Source organism: Fundulus heteroclitus, chromosome 20 (genome assembly GCF_011125445.2).
Source record: "Fundulus heteroclitus isolate FHET01 chromosome 20, MU-UCD_Fhet_4.1, whole genome shotgun sequence".
Taxonomy (NCBI): domain Eukaryota; kingdom Metazoa; phylum Chordata; class Actinopteri; order Cyprinodontiformes; family Fundulidae; genus Fundulus; species Fundulus heteroclitus.
The window spans coordinates 8,557,666-8,570,862 of NC_046380.1; the positions used below are offsets into that span (position 1 = coordinate 8,557,666).

Genomic DNA, 13,197 nt, shown 5'->3' on the forward strand with positions numbered 1-13,197 from the left:
ATCTTTTTTTTTTCTTTCCAGTTATCTATAAGCAGGCTTGGGATTTGTAGGAACAAAACATGCTTGGAGCAAAATCCATCACTTTATGGAAATAGCCATTCCTTCAATCCATTCATCGAGGGATTTAAGTAGCACCTTAAAACGGGTACCTCACTGGAACACATACATTCAGCAGAGCAATATCACAGTTAGACAGAACACAATATTTGCATTAACTCATATTTTGAAGCATAAACCCACTGTTTATTGATGATTCTAATGAACCAACGGTGAAAACGTAGTTCAAACAGCTAAAGTAACAATCCCAACTGCACTGATGGTGGCCGGGATTTGCAAACATCTACAATAGGAGTCATTCATTTTTACCACAAGATAACTCATTTGTATCACAATATGTGTTTTTAAATAAACATGCCTAGATTTGTCTTAGTGTTTCAGTAATTTTACCAAAATGTACTAGTTCATGAGTGCATTTTTACACACAAATGAATTTGGATGCACGGCAAGATCGGATATATTTTAATTGTATGTATATTGTTTCACACTTTGATAAATTCCAGATGAACCAAACTAAGGTTTTGTCGTGGCACCACCATTATTGATCTGATCTAGTATATTATGCAGAATAAATACTTAACAGTACTTCAGAGAATGCTCTAAACAAAAGCAAACGAAAAAAATCTAAAATGTAATATCATTCATATATCCTTTCTCTCTAACTGCTTAATGTTGTGCAAGATCAGTGTGCAAGGTGGGGTAGACCTTAAATCAGGGATGTCAAACCTTTTTGCAAGAAGGGCCACATTTTTTATCCTTAAAATAAAGCAAATCAACTATTTGAATACTTTTTTATTGCAAATGGCATACTTCATTACATTACATAAATACCAACTTTTTTTTTATCAAAAATCCCTGAAGATTACAGGAAATTAATCTAAAATTGGACTGAACCCTCCCCCCCCCCCCAACAGACTTTCAGGCAAATGACAAACCCCTACATAGTAAACTTCCAAATTCAGAATACGTGAACAGGAAAACACTAACAATTCTGTTATGTAGAACTACAAAACACTGAGGGCCATATGAATTTATGTTACACTTGTTTTTCAATTGACAATTAGAAAAAGTGTTATTTGACATTGAATTTATATCAAAAATCTATTTATTGAAAAGTATGGGGATGTATCCCCACAATAAAATCTGGGCTTCTATTGCAGAAGAATTACAAAATAAATTATGTTTATTTACATCACAAGACTAAACAAATACCTGCCTGCATTAATGTGAAGGGTGGTACTGAGATCTCGTCTGCAGAATACAGGCCAGGTTGGGTTCAAAGACGATAGTTTTGATGAGCAGGATGTCACGTAGGTGAGAGTCAGTTAGTCTTGTTCTTACCTGGTTCTTGTTAAGATTCATAACTGAGAATGTCTTCTCGCACAGATATATTGATCCAAACAAGCTCAGGGTGTTCTTAGCAAATGTTTAAATCTCTTGGAACCTGCCTTTATCCAGCCGGCGGTAAACGTCAACAAGAGGAAGCTGTTGGTGTTGACTGTGGCGCTCAGCATCACACAGCTGCTCAATGAGCTCCAATTACAGGTGGTTAGGAGTCTGGGGCGATAGTGCGGCCACAGGTTGACTACCTTAAGGAGGTTTTGCCAGACAGCCGCCTTTTGCCCCCCCACCTCAGTTTTTAAACGCACCTGAGAACAACACGACATCTGAGCAGGTGGAGGCAGGCTCGGGGTCTTTTTCACACCCCTGTTCCGGGGCCTGGAGGAGGAGATGGCCACCTGGTCGGGGTCTTGGCTGGGGGTTCAGGTTGTCCCATCTCTGGGTGCATGGGCCTGTGGGTCGTCTGGTCTAGGATCGGGGTGGGGGCTTAGGACCGGAGCATGAACCGGGTAGGTCGGGTTGTGGTGCCCCCCCTTATCTTGATGTTGGAGTTCAGCTCCCGGGGTCGGGGCTGGATACCTCTCTTGGATGCCAGTGCCTGAACCTAAGAATAAGCACTGGGCTCTGTTTGTCTATTTGTCAGGTTGGGTTTGTACTGCCTCCTCTCCTGGGACATTTCAGATCCCCAGTAAGTATGGAGCCCATACCCCCGTCTTGCTCGCCTCTGCTGTCTGATGCCTTGACCTACTGGTGCGTTGGTGGTCTTAGGTGTCCAGGACTGGGTGCTTGGGCGAGTGCTGGCTAGCTCCTGGCAGCTTCTTCGCGGGGCATGGGCCCTGTGGTTGTGTCGGGGGCCTCGCCGTGGTGGTGGGGGGGGGGGGGGCATCCCTGGGACTCGGAACCCTGGGGCCCATGGCTGGATCCGCTCTGGTGTAGTTGGCGGTCGGCGGAGCCCACGGGCTTCTACCTGTGGCTCCCCGGGGGCTTCGACATTGTGGCTGTTGGGGGATTTCCTGGGGCTTCTCTCTGCTCTCCCCTGGGATGGGGGATGCAGCTTTCCCTGTGTGTGCCCGTCTTGGGCCCCTTTGCTCTGGAGGCCCCTTCGGGCATCAGGGGTTTTGGTTCCCCTGGCGTCTGCCTCGGTGCTCTCGGGGGGCACGTCGTTTGCTCCTCACAACCACTATTGAGCATTTTTCTCATGGATAAACCTTATAGACACAAGTTCACTCTCAAAAACACCTACAGGTGCTTGAATCAGGTACTTACCGATTCACTTCTATACAGAAAACCCCTATTATTATCTTTAGCTGTCACTTTTTACATTTTATATTACATCATACGGTATAGTCCTCAGTGATGATATCAAGGCGTTGGTTGTTTGTATCTGTAACACTTTATCGGCTGGTTTAGCTGTTCTTTGTACATTTGTCATTGCAGGTGTAGAAGCAGACTCAGAGGATGTTATATTGCTCTCTCCCTTTCCTTTCCTCTTTGTCTTTCAGCTTTTCTCCCATAAAAAAAAGAAAGCAGCAATGCTCCACTTGTTGGTCTCTCTTTGGCATTAAGACAACAATTCTTAATGCTACACTTGCCAGACAGGACACACACACACACACACACACACACACACACACACACACACACACAGAGAGAGAGAGAGAGAGAGAGAGAGAGAGAGAGAGAGAGAGAGAGAGAGAGGTATATATTTTAATGAGGATAAAAGTTTTAAAAAATTCCCTTCTTGACGTGATCTAACACAGCTGACTGTCCACATGCAGTAACCTTTTTCCTTTTTTTTTGTTGTGCAAGATTTAGAAAATCCCCACACCACCTCATTACCATCTCTTTAAGAGTAGTGTTGGCAACATTAATGCTATAATGGAACATTTTACCGGTTTTGGCATCTTTCCAATGTATCCTCTATCTCCTCTCAGATGATCTCCAAACCATCTCAACCTTGCCTTCCTAACTTTTTATCTTTATACCAACCAACATTAAATGTTCCTCTGATCTGCTCATTTCTAATCCTGTCCATCCTGAACACACCCAAGGAAAATATCAGCAGCTTCACCTCCAGCTCAACGTTCTGTCTCTCAGACAGTGTCACTGTGTTCAAATAACAGGTCTTACTACTGTCTTAAGGTTACAAAAAACATCATTGTTACTGCCTGTACATATGCTGGACTATTTTATGTTTCAAGCTGAGTTTGCAGTGAAAACTGTTGATGTGATTAAGTGTTGGGGTTGGCCCAAGGCATGACCACTGTTACACAACCAACTGTTTGTTAAATTTGGATAAGAGGTAAATAAAACCTTAAAAAGATGTTTTGGTTTTGCCCTCCAGCAGCAGCCACCTCCACCCTCTGCCATGTATCAGCCATAAACACACTTATTTGTCCCATTGGTCATATTGACACACTCCTACAGACAACCAAAAGATGCTTGAAAGAGGAGTTTGCCGTGTGAAATGTTGTGTCCTATTGTTGTATTTGTTTGTCCATTATGCCTACCCATTAGGCAGTAGTCAGAGAAAATGCTTTTTTTTTCACATTGAGCACAGTTGAGAGTCACTAACAACAGAAAGAGCAGAGGATCAAAGGATGCAGAAAGGGCTATTTTACTGGGTTGCTATGCAACACAAATTTTTTCTATTCTCATGCAAGATACCCATTCACTGTCAAATGGTTATGAAGGGGGTTGAGTTTTGAGCAATGATTAAGTAACATTAATGACTGACTTACAGGGTAAAGATAAATGATGATATATTCAGCACCTTTTTCTTGAGAGACAATTTGCTGCAATGTTTTTTAAAGGTGCTTACACTTCCTTTGGTACATTCAATGCCTGTTTTGTTCATAATATCGTTGCCTCCAGCTCTGCGATAGTAATGAGAAGTTTTGATTCTTTTGATAAAATGTGACTGGCTGTGAACTTATCTTCTTGCCTCAGCATCAGTGAACTGCATGAGGAATTCGCCCGAGTGAATTTTGCAGTAAAGGGCCAAAACAAGTTGGTGCGTTAAAAAGAAGACTTGAAATCTCACTCAGTAACCTCTTTATTTCAATCACGTATTCTAGGACATTTACTGCAGACCAACATTCCTTTTTTTCACAAATCATAATGTTGCTTCTTTTTATACTGACACAAAAATTAAGATACTTGGCACATTTTTTTCTGGCACAAGGGTGCATTACAATTTAAAGGAATGAGAAAAAAATACAATATTTTGGAAAGTGATCAATGTCAATTATTAATTATTAAATTCCATGGTTAATTATTGCTGAGCTGCTGAATTTGCTGTGACGGCATATACGATTATGCATCATGTCATATGTAAACTACTCTTTACATAGACCCTCAGAATGTATACTGATAATGAATAAATCAGAAACTTATTTAAGAGTTGATTTATTTCAGTTGTGTAATTCACTAAGTAAAACACATTATGCAGATTAATTACTCACAGACTGATGTTGATTTCAAACCTATATTTCTGTTGATAATGATGATTTTCCACTTACGGCTAATGAAAACACAACATTTTAGATCAGAACATTACATCAGACCAACAAAAATACGTTTTGAATGCAAAAATGTGAGCTTAATGAGAAGTATGTTTAATACCTGCTTAAAGGTTGCTATTTATAAAAGGTGCTTTTTATCTGACAAATGAGCCTTTTCGGAATGCATATTCTAATTTATGGTACATGCTCAATTTGATAAGGTTAACTGTGTCGTAATTTCGCCAAACCACAAAGGTAATTAATGCGAGGTCCCATGGGGTTTAACAGTAGGTGATGCAGAGTGGACCACGACATGAGGCGGTTGATTGCCACACTAAATGTGTACATAAAAATCAGCTCAAAGCCATCCTCAGAATGGGTTTAACCTGTTCAAGGCGTGTTGTGATGAGCCACCTGGTCTCAATTTTCCTGTTAACCAGCTCCAATAAGCCACCTGAACACATCAGACTGGAGGCGCAGTGTTGGATGGGGGAGCGGGTTTAAATTTGGAATGCAGCCTGGCGTCCTGAGGCCCTGAACAAAAAAAATTTGCAATCACTCACTTACTGCTAAACGTTTTATTTTCCAACGAGCACAGCAGCGTGCTCTCAAGTTCCAATTATTTCTGGAGTTCAGCTGTCAAAGAAGATTTATTAGTTTTCTCTCCTTTCTTGTTTTCTCCGACTGAAAATAAGTTAAAGTACAACTGAGAAAGAAAATCTGAAATATTTATTGAGTGTTTCATATCTCTTTCTTTTTTTTATTTTTAGATAGACCAACATGGAAGAAATTACTGAGATAAGGTGGAACTGTCAAGTTGATCTCCATTAGAAGGAGAATGTTTTGAACTGTGCTTCAGTAAAATGGAGAATATAATAGACCGATGAGCCGGTTTACTTGATCTGGTAGGACTGCATTGTTTTTTTGGGTTTTTTTTATTAAACTAAAAGGACTTAAGATTTCAGACTGCTCAATGCCTATTGCAGAAAATAGGATAATTCATGAACCTACATACTATGTTATGCTGCAGATTTGTGTATCTTCTAATGTTGTTTTAATGCCAAAACCGAAACAAATTCACGCAGTTTCCAGGGTTAAGTCAGGTAATCAGAACACGATACTAATTAAATGATTTTTAATCATTTAATTTGATTTTTGAAACAGAATTTTTGAGTTTGCATATATAGTTTCCAATGAAAATGCATTCAGGTATGCTGAAGTCATATCATAAATCAAAATACAGTTCAACACATAATCATACAATTATATTGTATGTTGTGCACCTAGTGTTGTTTCAATGTAAAAGGCAATCATGAGACATTTTTAACCTCTTAAGGCTTGGGAATTCTGTCCAAATATAGGGTTTTGGACAACTGACATTGTGTTTCTTCAAAGATAAATGTTTTATGAGTTCTAAACTGCATTTACAGATCTGCCAGGAGAAATACAAATATATTTTTGAAGAGAAACTCATAATTTTTGGTTGTTGAAAAGCCAACGTTTAGACTAAAACACAGGTTTTAAGAGGTTAAGGACCATCCATGTCTTTCATAAGCCTCTATATTAAGCTGTCCCATCGCTATTGGTAAACAGTGTTAAATGATTGAACAGACATTTCAAGGTTCCCTGTAGTTAAAAAACACAAAAACAAAATGTCTGCCAAAAGACAAACCCTGAATCTGGCATGTATCTGTCTTTAAACCTGCGTCTTTGCACTTCTTTGCTTCAAACTATTTAGGGATGCTCTGGAGTTAACAGTGCACATCGTGTTAACCGCACACAGAGATGTGTGAGCAGAAAAGCTTTGGCTCGGATTTTTTTTTAACAAGAAAGTGGGGCATGAAAAAAATGTTGTGATTGTTTCTCACCATCGTGGAAAAGCTGTGATGAATCTGGGAAGAACGAGGAGACAGACATTTCTCTCACACCATGTCAGGGCTTCAAGTGAAATTAGCCATAGCAGTTTTTGAACTTCTACTTAAATTCTATAGTTGGGCTTCACATATTCTACATGGTTTGTTTTGATCTCTATATGTTTTCATTAGTTTTCCAAATGCATCAGTAAACAATGAGGACTAGCTTTTAGAACCGCTTTTTATCCTTCAGACTGAGCTTTTTTGTTCAAATTACATAACAATAGATTAGCAAGACAGTGATGAAGCAGTCTAATGTTACAGTTAAACCCAATATGTTTCATGCCTATAACAGATATATTTTTTTTTTCCAACCTCAAAAACTTAGAACACCAAATTTAAACTTTTAAAATACCAGTGGTAGCATGCAAAAAGTGGCAAATTCCACTGATTATTGAGTGGTACCCTGAAAAAGTTTGAACCATGGCAACGTTCCCTTTTATGTTAACATTTCATTCCCAGTTAACACATAAACAAAGTGTTTGTTGGGATGAGAGAAAATAAATAAATAAAAAGATTATGTAATGTTTACTAGAAAAAAAACCTACTTAAACCTTTTTCGCCTTTTCAGAGTGTATAAGTAATATTCAACACTCAGTTTTTAAACGTCTCATCTTTTATTTATACAAGCTAAATTTATCACAGTGATAGTGGAGCAGTTAGTCTATTTTTACAGCACATGTTAAAAAATAAACATAAACTGCTAAATAACAAATTGATTTATAAGGTTTTGGCATAAAGATGCATTCCCTCTGGTGCTGATATAACTTTTTAACTCTGTGGTAGCTCAGTGCTTCATTGTTTAATTATGCTGTTTCCAAAGGGATTTTCCTGCGTCTGGTTCTCATCAACTTTTCTCTTAAATACGTATTTGGCTTACTGACACTGCTGGGGTAATGTTCCAACATGTCTACTTTAAAAATCTTGGCTATTTGGCCTGTTTAACTGGCGATTTTCAGATCTGATATCTTCTTCATCTCTTATAACTCACAGCATTTATATATTAGTAGATGTGTGTTGGGTTTGCCCAGCCTTTTATTCATCTGGTACATGTGCTGGGTGCACATGCACCAGATGAATACCTCAAATTCGGAGGTAAAAGCACTGTACGTCCACTTCAACCGTGATCAGTCTGACGGGCCCTCCCCGATTTAAAGTGACACCTCCTCCCATCAGGCAAATGTTTTCCCTTCATTTAGAAGACAAACCGCCTCCCCTGTTGCTTGTCATCACTTCTAGCCATGTCACCCACTGACAAATGAGTAAGGAGTGGACCCATTCATGGTTGGCTAGTCGACCTTTGTTTGTCAACATAAAACCAGCTTTGCTGATTTTTGTAATGCAAAAGCAAGCCTGGTTTGCAACACTGCTTGTTTGAATTGAAGTTCCTCCTGTCATGCTTTTCTGTTTTTAAAAAATGTCCTGCCGCTGGGTCTCTGCTGCGAGGTGTATTGTAGAATAAAGCAGAGATTAAAGCTGAGGACACAATAAGATTTCTTCCTAAATTTTACACACGTCCAGTTGGACAGAATCAACACCAGTCCATACTAGATGGCTTCGCTTATTGGTGACTGAATCTGTTTGTGTGAAAGAAGGCGAAGATGCAAATCTGCAAGTGTGTGAAGGGAACAGACTATCAGTTGACGAAGCCTTTCACAACATATTCTGGCGAATCTGGATGCAGCTGGGCAGTGGAAACTAATTGCAGAGCCGACTGGGTATTCATCCATTAACACTAAAACTGCCATGGGAAAAATCTGACTATCTAATCATTGTCATCCTTTTGTAATTTGCTTAAATTTGACCAGGGACTAATTGTTTTGACTTACAAAACAAACAAAATAACCTTTAGTATTGATTGAGCAACATCATGTCACCAGGTGACTATGAACCAGTTCAGGCTCTGAGTAAAACCTAGAAGAAATCAATGCCTGGATGTGCCAAAATTTTCTTCAGTTGAATAAAAACAAAACAGAAGTAATAATTTTTGGACCAATAGAGTAGAGATCAAAAGTTAGCCCACAGCTTCAGCTGCTTCAGCTAAAAACCACTAACCAGGCCCGAAATCTGGGAGTAGTAATGGACTCAGACCTGAACCTCCAAAAGCATCTAAAGACAGTTACAAGGTCGGCTTTCTATCACCTGAGGAACATTTCTAGGATTAAAGGACTAATGTCTCAGCAGGATCTGGAAAAACTAATCCATGCGTTTATTTTTAGTCGGAACTGATTACTGCAACAGGTGTTTTTCACAGATCTGCCTAAAAAGTGGATCAGACAGCTGCAGCTGATCCAGAACTGCTGCCTGCCCGCGTCCTCACCTAAGACTAAGAAAGTAGAGCACATCACACCAGTTCTAAAGTCCTTCCACTGGCTCCCTGTATCTCAGAGAATAGACTTTAAAATACTTCTGTTAGTCTATAAATCCCTAAATGGCTTAGCACCTAAATACATCACAGACTTGTTATCAGTGTATCAACCATTCAGACCACTCGGGTCTTCTGGCTCCAGCATACCTAGAACCAGTACCTAAACAAGGAGGAGCAGCATTTAGTTCCTATGCTCCACTTATCTGGAACAATTTTTTTTTCTATCTACATTTTATTCCTACTTGCTTTTATTCTGTTTTATTTTGCTATATTTTAATCATGTAAAGCACTTTGCATTGTCTTTGTACTGAATTGTGCTATACAAATAAATTTGCCTTGCCTTGCCATCAAATATTTTTTTTGGGGGAGGAGGGATAACAGCAACTTAGACTAAAAATATTCTCTGGCAGTTGAAGGAGCACATAATGTGTAAAATTTGATCTCCTGATCCTGCTAAAAAGTAAAAAAAAAAAAAAAAAGCAACAACATCCAGAAAGTAAGTAAAGTAAGCAGTACTTCATTGATATGGCAACTTTCAAGATATAAAACTCACAATGTTCTTGACAACAGGGCAATATAACAACCCCACAGCCAAAAACGTATAAAAAAATACACAATAAATGAATCATAAAGGATATTTAAAATTATATGTTTTTAAGCCAAAGGTAACAGTGTTCTGAGCTCTCAGAGCCAATTTGAAAGTTCTTTCTTTACTACATTTAGGAATTAAAACAAACAAACATAACAAGCATTTTTATATCCTAAGGGGAACAAACATACATTTTAAGAAATTAACAAGCATACCTCTCTTAAATGTCTCTGTCTTATCAAGTTTCAGTTTGTCTAAACCCATGTTTGATTATCTGGATTTGGTCTGAATTCGGATTATTTGGTATCAGCGACTCCCCAGGCAACACATGCCTAAACAAAAAACCCAGGCAAATAGCCGCTTGATTCTGTGAGGATGTGGCAGACTCTGAGTTTTGCTCGTTTCTTGTTTTTATTTAGTCTGTGTGCTCACACATCTCTATTGCGTCAGCCGTCTGAGCCTGTGTACAGAATTAGAGCATCCTGTTAAGATCTCACCAGCGCTGGCTGTCAGTACAAAGAAAGTCACAGCAAAAGATCTCCCTCTTCAGTGCCTCTGCCAGATAAGCAAGAGTTCATCTTTTACTATCAAACCAAGCGTTTTACTAATTTGAGTGACTCTACTGGATCCCAGTTTTAAAGCAAAGCCGTGATGTGCAGCTGCTTTCTCGGGAGAGAGGAGCCGAGCTCTGCTGGCAGTAAGATGAGCCGCTGAGTGTCCGAATCTCCATGGGCCCATCAGACGGGATGAAGGGTATTACTGGACAACATTCATCTAAAAGAACACGAAGATTACTGAACGGAGCACAATAAGCAAGACCACACGAGCAGCTTTACTCGGCTCTCAGGAAGGATGATAACAGAGAGTGGGAGAGAGAAAAGTGCAAACAGAATGCGTTTGCTGTCTGTCTGCACATCTAAATTGGCGTTATAAATTACAGAGTGTCTATAGTTTCTAAAATTATCACAATCTGTCTCAGAAATATTGCTTGATGTCTGTATTTCCCACACAACACAAGACAAGAAAAAGAGCCGGGGCATGATCAGGAGAAGAACCTAGGGCTCTACGGACAAAATTATTTTAGCCCAAATGAACCCAAATTCAAAGAAAAGTCCAGGATTATAACATCTGGTTAACAGATGTAGCTGACTTTTAGTCTTACAAGCATTAAGGAGCTGTATTTGTTTTTCATCTCTCTTGTTTCATATCTGACTATTGTTGCTTTTGTTGATTTTTTTATGTAGACCATGAAATAATTGATATGTACTTTGGGGATGTTTCATACCTCATTTTTACACTTGATAATTTAAAGTAGTTTCTTATAATCCCCATTTGTCAGGAAATGTGAAATCTGACTCCAGTGAACAGTTATTTCCTAGTTGAAATTCAATTTGAGATAATTAGTTTAGTTCCATTTAGTTAAGAGTTAAGATTCAACTGGGCCAAACATGGATCAGAACCACAATCAAAAGAACTGGAATGTGATTAAAAGTCTAATTAGGTAATATATTAGATTTGAGCATTTTATGATTATGTATTTATTAAAATACTACTATAATATTTTTTTTTACATTATGAGTAGGTACTGGGGTATACAATAGTTTGTTTACATGTAGTAAAGGAAAACAGCTTAGGCTGAAAATGAGAACAAAAGTGTTAAGTTTGTGTTAAATATCCTTTACCTATCATACTTTTGCATTTGTTTGGATCTGTGTTTGACCATCACCGCATTTTGTTAGAATATATTGATTTGGATATCTGATAGCATTGGTTGCTATTATACAACTTATGGTATACATTGAGAACTAAAATATTTGTGATGAGAACCTGTCATCCTGAGCTAATAATGATACATTCTTATTGATTCAATCCCCCCACCCCAAAACAAAACTGCTACCAATGTTGAAATTTCTACATATCATATTTTAACTTTTTTCACAAAGACAAAGTCAGCTTTATAAAGTTTTATTATTCATATTCAGTCCTTTAAGTGTAGCTTATTTTTTACTTTTGTTTGTAGCAGTTTGAGACCTTTAAAATGCACTATAAATTATATTTATCATTATTGTCAATGTTATTATTTTTAAAATAATTATTATAATTATTACCTCCAACTCCATTGCTCCGTACTTCAAACTCCACTCTCAAACTGCCATAGCACGCCCAATTTACTCATTTAAACAGGGTGGACTGAATTGATTTGGCACTTCTTATCCATTGTGAAAGCAATCTTTGTAAATCATCTGCAACACGCCCACTTATGGCACGCACCATTTTTGTTCACGTCTCTTTTATTTTAACCTACTCACTTTATCACTCCTTATTTGGAATCTTTCAAGATGAGGCCCATAGAGCCATAAATATATGCACATTAATGTTTTTATCTCTTGTGCTGAAACTAATACTGAACGGAAATTCACTGTACCATAATCCATCCATCCATCCATTTTCTCACTCGCTTTTTCCCTCATGGGGTCGCCAGGGGTGCTGGTGCCTATTTCCTTCATTTCGATGGGAGAGAGGCGGGGTCTGTACCATAATATGTTTGAATATAAAACAAATTGCTGAAAAACACTAAATCTTTAATTGAGTCGTTCATGCTTTGTTATATCAAGTACTTCTACACTGTGTTTGTCCTTCACCCCTTTTTGATAGTATGAGAGGGTTTGGGATTGTATACAGAAATGAGTCTCCACCTCTAATGCTTTCCAACTAAGGATGGTTTGTAATCAGCCAATTAAACAATAAATAGTGTTTATGATAATGTAGTTCTGGTCTGGATAGCTACAAAGACCCGAGATGGAATGGGACAACCATTCTTTTTTTAAATAGTTGTCTTCCGCATCAGAAAAAACCCCCAAAAAACAACAACAAATAAATAAATAAAATACAGAAACTGTAAGGCACAACTGAAAGTCATTCAGAGCTTTTCAAAGGTCCTCTCATGTGTACTTTTTCCCCTTTTTTGTCACTCTGGCACAGGTGGGTTTTTGTTCACCTGAACAACAAGATGTTCCAGATTCACTTTAGCTATTTAAGACATATTTTTCTGCCAACTCAGACCTGACCTTTCCATCTTTGAGGCTTATAAATGGGTTGCACTTTGCACTGACCCTCTTTTTTTCTGGCTTTATGCTCTCGTCTCCTTTTTATGGGTGACTTCAGGTGGAAGGATTGTTCTTTACTGTAAATGGGACGATTCATTCCTTTAGTACGGTTTTCTTTCAGTGTCTTGGCCTTTGCAATGCTTCCAAGCTAACACGATTTCTTTTTGTATCTAACTTGAAGAGAAAATATTTAACCATTTGTATTATTTCTTTACATACCCATGATGAATGTATGTTTTGTGAAGCAATATTTGGTCTGCATTATGTTAGTACTTGGTGCAAGAAGGTCATGCGTGCAAGTTTGCATCTGTGGATTCTC

At 38.4% G+C, this 13,197-nt stretch overlaps 1 protein-coding gene across 2 annotated transcripts in view; it reads left to right on the forward strand.

The window, feature by feature from the left end:
- The window catches only part of si:dkey-238f9.1 (chemokine-like protein TAFA-2), a 171,549-nt gene that overhangs the window by 86,689 nt on the left and 71,663 nt on the right, over positions 1–13,197 (forward strand). The window lies entirely within an intron of this gene.